We start from the raw sequence: 9,010 nt of genomic DNA, 5'->3' as shown, positions 1-9,010 counted from the left end.
GTCAAAGTCTCCACTACCTGAAGTGAAGGAAGAGTTTATTACCTGATTGGCAAAAAGTGCTGAAGTGGACCCCAGCAAGTTCTCAAGGCAAACATTAAACAGTAATACATTTGGAAACAGCACTGTTTCCTTTTGCTCTCTGCTTGGAGATGACCTACTCTCTTGAGAGTGCTCTTTGCTTTCAGTTTACTTTGTTTTTGCTTTGCTTTCACTTACACTACCTTTTTAAAAATTTGTTCCTTTTATTTTTATTTATTTTTTTATTTTCTAATAAGACTAAATTTATTCAATAACCTAGGAAATGTTTTGATTATAAGTATCCAACAGTATAAAAAGTACAAAACAGATCTGTAGATTTCTAATATATTAATACAAAGTGCATGACTACATACAGTACATCCTACAGGCAAAGAAAGGTGGAAGGGGAAAAAGAAGACTGTGGTTGAGGTCTAGTAATAAATAAATAAATACAAAAGTAGAGATGATCCATATTATAGTATATTCTACCATCAATACTGCAGCCAAAATGTACAAAAAAAAAATTTCAAAATAACTCAGGAGGGTGATAATGGCTGGATTCTTGTAATACACCTCAAAGGTTATGGGAGAGCCGACCCAAATCACTGTGTAGTCTGTGCATAAGGTGCCTTCTAGCATGTAGGTATTTTCTCAAAAGGAAGAAATAATAAAATAAGTTTAGACTAAGAACTATAAAACTATAGGGTACTCATAAAAAGTGGCTCACTTCTAATTGTGACGTTATCCAATTTTTAAAATTCAGCACTGAGTCATGTTATTATAAGGCAGGCAAATATTCCACCCTCATGTATAAAAAGTTTGAACTGCTGCTATTTTTCTTTCTGAACTTTTAGGAAAGAAGCAATAAGAATACTTTTGTTTGGGTTCGAGTGAGAGGCTTTTAATAAGTATTTTAGAATTGAAAAGTTCCACATTCAGCAAATCTCAATGTTCAGAAAGCCTGACTAAAAGAAGCCAAACCAACACTAACCCCCTTAGCATGAACACACTTTTTTCCTTAGTAAATTTTACTTTAAATAATGACAAAAAAAAAAAAACCCAAAGTCCCTACAAGTTAAAACAAGTCAAACACCTACTCTATGTAGATAAAACCTTCACAAAGGTCAACTGAAGTAATCCAGAGCTAAAACTGAATTGTGCAGATTTCAATAAAGTCACCAGTCATGTAACACAAATAAAGTCAATTATTTACACTCTCAGGAGCTCTCTAAGCAGTGTGCCCAAGAAGCATTAACCTGTTTTGCCATCCTGAAGACTTGCATACAGTTAAACATTTTTAAGAGTGTGTTTTCCACCATGTGGTAATGCTTTGGTACTATTCATATAGTATCTCATCTATCCCACGTACTTGACACTTCCCCAAGAGGAGCTTTGATTCTGCTTGAGAAGTTTCACATAAATTAAAATCTTTAACAAATACTAATATGAAGGAAGGTGACACAGGATACAACATACTGTCAAGCTTCTGTGTATTTAGAAAGTACTTCCTTCTTCAAGGTACTTGCACCAAAAAGCTCAGTCTGTCCTACTTATTCATCAGTAGTACAGGTTTGAATCATTAGAAAGTTGGCAAGACCTTAATATTTCAAAATTATTAACAACTACCTCTAGGGGCAGGACATGTTATTGAGTTATGACAAATCTACTAACATGAGGGAAAACAAGTGTAGCCAATCATCTTTTAAAAATGCCCCAGTCACTGCTTCTCAATATAGAAAGACTAAAAACTACATATGGTTTATGATACAACAAATCCCATCTCTGTCCCCTGAAATTCCCCTAATTTCATTCATTAGAAGGGGATTATTAAAAAAAAAAGACTTAAAGAGCACTTTACAGCAGCATTCAGCTTTCCTATGAAATACTCAACATCTTAAATATTGTGTACACTTCTTTTTTCTTTTAGTAAGCTAGACACTGGCTTCAGAGTTTGTGGGAATGGAAGAAAAATAACCCATTCAAAACTATTCTAGAAAATGTCTTTTGGCATAATAGCAGGTATCCAAGTTAAAAATAGGAAGGTCAGTTTGTTGCTTTGTGGTCTTTTCAAAATTTAAATCATTTCTGTTCCCCTTCTACATAAACCTCAGTCAACACTCTTGAGTGGAGATGGGCAGAGGCTCTGGCTCCTGCTCCTCTGGCTTCTCTGCAGCTGTCTTCCTTTTGCTGCAGCAAGACTTGAACAGATGTGTGTCAATGAAGACTTCTCCAAAACGGTCTTATATATAGATAATCCCACAACATATTTTCTGACTTTTCCAGTACGTAAGATCTAAAAAGGAAAAAAACTGGTGTTCTGTTACAGCCAGAAGCCATTTCTGTATCTGAACCATCATCTGACTGATTACTATAACAAGGAGACTGAGCTGGGGAGGCACTTGAGGTGGTACTGTGAGCATCAGAATTGTGACGTTTAAATTCCTTCTGCAGTTTACTGATCTGGTTGCTATTTATCCTGTTTCCAGATAGAGTTTTTACTTTCTTTGATTTCAAAGTAGTCTTTAGACTAGGCCCTGCCCTTGCATCTACCACATGATTCCAGGTTTTTTTTTTTTTTTTTTTTTTTGATCCTGCTGGTAACTTTTTCCATCTTTTCAGGAGCAGAACACAGGCATTGCAGATGTCTCCTGAATGAGTCTCATGCAAGCCAAAACAGCTCTGGAAGTCCTTTTCATATCGTTTACCGTCAGTGAATCAAGAACTGGAGGACTTAGCTCTGCAAATACAGCAACCATCTATACTTCGGTATATCTTTGGCTTGTGAAAACCAAACATCTTTTCTTCTGGGCAATAGTCTCCCAGACGCAGACTCCCGCGCCACCAGTGACGGCCCGACAAGTCCGGCCCTAGCTCTCTCCCACCCTCGCTGGCCTCGGTCCCCCGATCCGGAGCCGGACTCCGTCGCCTAACCTGAGCGCCTGGAGCAGGGAAGCACGCAGCCTCCCTGCGCACCAGCATGGCACCTAGCACCTAAAATTTGTTTCTTTTAGATATACATGACAGTAGAGTGAATTTTGACATATTAGGGGGATCTAAGATGGCGGACTAGAGGGAGGATGCATTCCTTATTGCTCTGTAACTCAGGTTTCAAGAACACAAGGAGCAGTCTCTTCGGGAGAGAAGACCTCCAGGTGAGCATAGGAGTAGTGTCTTCTGCAGTGGTGTAGGCAATAGCTGAGCTCTGGAAAAAGGCCTCTAGGCATGGTAGCAGAGGCATTGGGGATAGTAGCATTGGGGGTAGCATTGTCATTGGTGTAGACTGCCGCTGCACCCAAAGAAAAGACCTCTGGGCAATGGCAGTGGTGTTTGCGGTAGGTACATTTTCCACCAAGAATTTAAAAGAAAATGTGACATTTCAATATCAGGTACAGAGGATATAACATTATATATAAGGAAGAATGCTAATAATGTGAGTTCACTAATGCATCAAAAGAAGAGATATCTGCAACATTTTTAAAAGAAAAAAAAACCTGATCAGGAAGTCACAAGGGCAAGTAATTGACACTTAAAGTACTTAGGCATTATAAAGTCTGCAGATAACATAATGAGAGACAGCTATTAGATGTCACCCTGGGGCCTGGACTCCCATCTCAAGGACCTAGGAGATTGTAGTGACACTTGGGGGAGAATCTGTGTGAGCCAACCACTTAAAACTAGCAAAACAGTACAGGATTATAACTTTGGAAAAAGAAGTCCTTGAAACATAGCAGATTAAGGGGAATACATTAGGGCAGAATTGCAAATTCCAGCAGATTGATCTTCATTTTGTGTGGAGCCTTGGTTGACCCTTGAAGCCAGCATCCCCACTTTGTGTGTACTTTTGCATGAAACAAGGTTTTGATCAATTTGGATACCTGTCAGCTCTTCAGCACATAATCTCTTGCAGTGAAGTAAGGTATCATACATCTGATTGTAACAGTTATCTTGCTAGTTCAGAGGCTCTGTGTTTTAGTGCCTCATAAGTTAGCTGAACTTGTTTTTCAAAGGTGTGTATTTATTTGGTACATATGGGAATTTCATGATCCACAATCTTACTGGAACAAAATTGTATTTATTCCTTGGGCCATAATGACTATGTGCCATAATCTTGTGCCCTTATGATTTCTATCTATGTTGTGTGCATGAGGTATTGGATAATGTAATTTTGGGAAGATGTGGACATAATCTTGAAGTTTGTAGTGCTTGTTCTTGTTCTGCTCCCCATTTGAAGGCCCGTGGACTTATTGTTTTTTTATATACAGGTCTTAATATAATGTTTAGATAAGGCATATATTATCTTTAGTAGTCAAATAGTTCTAACAGCCTTTGTACTTCTTGTTTAGGTATCTCAGTGTCCCTATTGCCAAAATTTTGTTTGTCACTGTATTTGGTATCTGTCTCCCATTTGATGACCATGTAACTCACAAATGTACATGTGGTATCAGGTCCTGTTTTTCCTTCTCATTTAGAGTTCAACCCTGTCTTTAAGTTCATCTATTAATTGTTTCTTTTCCGCTTCTAGTTTTTTCTTATTATTACTTATTACTATTATATCATCTATATAGGATATGATCAATGAGTCATGATTTACTTGATTAATTGGGAAGGATACTATTGAATGAGTTATTGTAGAACCAATTCACTAGCTCTGTAGGAATCTTACAAATTGATATTATTTGCCATCCCACACAGATTTCTTTACCTGTAGGTATTGCAAAGAACATATAGAACATGTCAATTTTCATGTAGAATTCTCCATTATACGGTGTTATTTTATTGGTGACTTCTACATCTAATAGTGCTCTTGGAAGTTTGGGAGATACCCTATTTTGGTTTCTATAATGTAATCATTATTTGAATGACCCATTAGATTTTAGAACAGGTCATACTGGGCTATTAAAGTTATTGAAATTGCCAGGAACTACTATGTTTTCCTTGAGTAATTCTATTTTTCTGTAATTCCTTTATGTACACACCTGAATGGGTATTGTTTTGCACATGTTGTCACTGTGGTTGTGGATAGTGTGATGGGTGTTATCAGTACTTTTGCTAATCTGTATTTTATAATTTTTAAGTGTTTTCTTGGCCATGATTTTATATATATATATACATATATATATATATATATATATATATATAATAGATACATCCATGCCCAAAATGTTTTCCACCTCAAGTGAACAACGTAGGTTTACTTCTGTTGGTTTACTATTTTAGCATGTAATTTTGCTATGTTTTTGAAGTGTCTGGCTTCACTTGTTTTAAATTATTTTATATATATTTATTTTATTTGTTCTTTTCATACACGACAGTAGAATGTATTTTGACATGTACATTCATGGAGTATAATTTCCCATTCTTCTGGTTGTACATCATGTGGAATTACATTGATTGTGTATTTGTATATGCACATAGGAAAGTAATGTCCTATTTATTCTACTGTCCTTTACATTTCCATTCCCCTTGCTTCCACCATTTCCCCTGTCCAATTCGGTGAACCTCCACTGCTCCCTCCCTGCTATCTACTGTGAGTTAGCATCGGCATATCAAAGAGAACATTTGGCCATTGTGCTTTTTTTTGGATTGTCTTATTTCACTTAGCATGATAGTATCCAATTCCATCCATTTATCAGAAAATGCCATAATTTCATTCTTCTTTATGGCTGAGTAATATTCCATTGTGTATATGTGCCTTCTTCTTTATGGCTGAGTAATATTCCATGTGTATATGTACCACATGATTGCAGTCTACTCATTTCTTTCTCACTCTTCTTATTTCTCTGGACTTTTCCTGTGAAACATTCTTACAGGCAGATATCTGGGTAAAATGCACAGCCCTGTGGAGGTGCTGGACCTTGCCTATCTTCTCAGGTATGGAGGAGGTTGAGAAAGGTGGTTCTCCTCGGCAAAGCCAATTGCCCTAAATGGGGAATGCCTAAGCAACTTAGCCAGACTCTGTCTGTAAATATAGGTAGGCAAAGGGAAGAGACGATGGCTCACGGAATCTGTGAACCCAGGAACAATATTTTCTGGCAGCAAAAAAATCTCATGCAATTTTCCAAATTCTGGTAGATATATTAGCTGTAATTCCTCTCAAGAGTCATTACAGTGAGATTAGCTCAGAAAGTCATATCCATTGAACTCTCAAACATGCATGTCCATTGAAAATCCTCCCATGTTCTTGAATAAGCAGAATTAATATTGTCAAAATGGTCATTCTATCAAAGGTGCTATACACATTCAATGCAATTCCAGTTAAAATCCCAATGATATTCCTCAAAGAAATAGTGAAAGCAATCATGAACTTCATCTGGAAGAATAAGAGACCTCAAATAGCCAACACAATCCTGAACAGGAAAAGTGAAGCAGGAGGTATCACAATACCAGAACTTAAACTATACTACAGTGCAATAGTACCAAAAATGGCATAGTATTGGTGCCAAAATAGGCAGACCAATGGTACAGAATAGAAGACAAAGAGACAAATCCACAGTAATAGTTACCTCATACTAAACAAAGGAGCTAAAAAACATACAATGGAGAAAAGATATCCTGTTCAACAAATGGTGCTGGGAAAACCAGAAATCCATATGCAGTTAAATGAAATTAAACCTCTATTTCTCACCCTGCACAAAGTTCAATCAAAATGGATCAAGAACATAGGAATTAGACCATAGTCCCTGCACCAAATAGAAAATAAAGTAGGTCCGAATCTTCATCATGTTGGCTTAGGATCAGACTCCGTAACAAGACTCCCAAAGCACAAGAAACCAAAGCAAAATCAATAAATGGGATGGACTTAAATTAAAAGCTTTTTCACAGCAAGGATACAATCAATAATTTGAGAAGACAGCTTACAATGTGGGAGAAAATCATTTACACATGCACTTCAGAGAGAGCACTTATCTCCAAAATTTATAAAGAACTTACAAAACTCTACATCAAAATACAGAAAACCCAATCAATAAATGGGCCAAGGAACTGGACAGACAATTTATATAAGAAGACATACAGACAATTAAACAATATATGAAAAAGTGTTCAACATCCTCTAGTAATTAGAGAAATACAAATTAAAACAACTCTATGATTTCATCTTACTCCAATTAGAATGGCTAGTATCAAGAACACAAACAATAATAGATGTTGGTGTGGATGTGGGGAAAAGGCACATTTTACATTGCTGGTGGAGTAGCAAATTGGTGGAGTCACTCTGGAAAGCAGTATGGAGAATCCTCAAAAAACTTGGAATGAATCCACCTTTTGACCCAGTTATCCCTCCTCGTTTTATACCCAAAGGACTTAAAATTGGCATACTACAGTAATGCTGCCACATCAATGTTTATAGCATCTCAATTAAAAATAGCTAGATTGTGGAACCAACCTAGATGCCCTTGGACAGATGAATGGATAAAGAAAATGTGGTATATATACACAATGGAATGTTATTCAGCCATAAAAAAAGAATATTATGACATTTGCAGATGAATGGATGGAATTGGAGAATATCATGCTAAGTGAAATAAGGGTATAGCCAGTTTCCCTAAATTAGGGAAAGCCTAACCGACTTAGCCAGACCCTAGTCTGTAAACAGAAATAGTCAAAGGGAAGAGGTGAGGGCTCACACGTTCTGTGATCCCAGGAGCAATATTTCCTGGCAGGAAAAAAAAAAAAATCCACATCCAATTTTCAAACTTCCGGTAGGTATGTTTGCTGCAATTCCTCTCAAGAGTCATGACAGTGAGATTAGTTGCAGAAAGTCATATCCACTGAAATCTCAGTCATTCGCTTCCGTATAAAATCCATCTATTCTCATTGGATCCTTTTCAAAGAAATGCTTCACTTGGTTTCCAGTGCTCCCGGGACATGAGAGCCAAAGAGGCTGAGAACTACAATATTCAAATCCGGAGGGGCTGGCATCGGGCATTTTGTAAATGAAGAGAGCCGAGATCGAAGGCTCCAGTAAAAGAATGCACTTTGCTTCTGTCCCCAGGGGCTGCTTCTGGGCCTTGGGCAACAGGGGTTTTGATGAGTGGCTTCCGGGATATCCTCGCCGCGCTGCGGACACCGCCTGATGTCACAGAAAGGCGTCATGACAGCACGATGAGGTCACGATTTCCATGGCACCCGAGACGCTTCAGGTCCCCTCCACTTCAAAGTCGAGATTCAAGGTGGGCGCCGACCCAGCCGTGATGGTAAGTTGGGAAGATGAAGGGAAGGAGTCCCAGGGACTAGTGTTTTCAAGAAATGCGATTCTCACGTGTTCTCCAGGAGAAGAAAAATCCGGGTTGTGTTAGGGGCGCGACCCCTGCGCGCCTGCGATCCATCCACCTCCTGCCAGGACAAGGGACCCCTCTGAGGCCTGACAGCCCGCACTACCCTCCACGCCCGCCAGGTGGCGCTGTCCTCATCGTCCGCACCAGGCCTCATGGCCGCCCGGCCACCCAGATCGTGCTGCAGTCAGTTAGCCCCCACCAGCTCCAGTTGACCCAGGAGGATCCGAGGGCTGCGGGACGTAACGTGGGTCACCACGCTAGCACCGGTGCCAGCGGCATTGCCCTCCCAATCCGCTCCTCCAGGTCTGGGCTCTCCCCGGATTTGCCGAGTCAGCAGTCTCTTCTAGGGCCCTACCAGCCACAGGGAATGATGGTTGTTGACAGTTCAGGGCAGGAGAGCCTGCAGTGCAGCTTGGAGGCTTAGGTGATGATTGAATTGGGAAACGTGACACCAAGGGGTGTGACCAGATTGCTTTCTTCAACATGTATGCTAGTGTAGTGGGAAGAACAAAATGGAAAGGGGCCTGAATGCATCAATCTTGAGTCTCCCAGAGACTCTCTCAAGTTCAGATAAACATCAACGTGGTGGGGCCGGGAAGTATAATAGAGTGAAAAGAAATGAACTGATGTGAAGATACTCACAAATAAATTTGATGTAGTTTATTTATTTATTTGTTTATTTTTGCAGTTCTGGGGATTGAAACTTGGTGCTTTAC

The 9,010-nt window shown here is 39.1% G+C and overlaps 1 pseudogene; it reads right to left on the bottom strand.

The window, feature by feature from the left end:
• Positions 1 to 2,129: 2,129 nt before the first annotated feature.
• LOC124961195 (SIN3-HDAC complex-associated factor-like) lies at positions 2,130 to 2,820 on the bottom strand (annotated as a pseudogene).
• Positions 2,821 to 9,010: the final 6,190 nt, after the last annotated feature.

The sequence above is a fragment of the Sciurus carolinensis genome, chromosome 12 (assembly GCF_902686445.1).
Source record: "Sciurus carolinensis chromosome 12, mSciCar1.2, whole genome shotgun sequence".
Classification (NCBI taxonomy): Eukaryota; Metazoa; Chordata; class Mammalia; order Rodentia; family Sciuridae; genus Sciurus; species Sciurus carolinensis.
The sequence above is the reverse complement of the archived record's forward strand: the minus strand, read 5'-3'. Positions and strand labels throughout refer to the sequence as shown.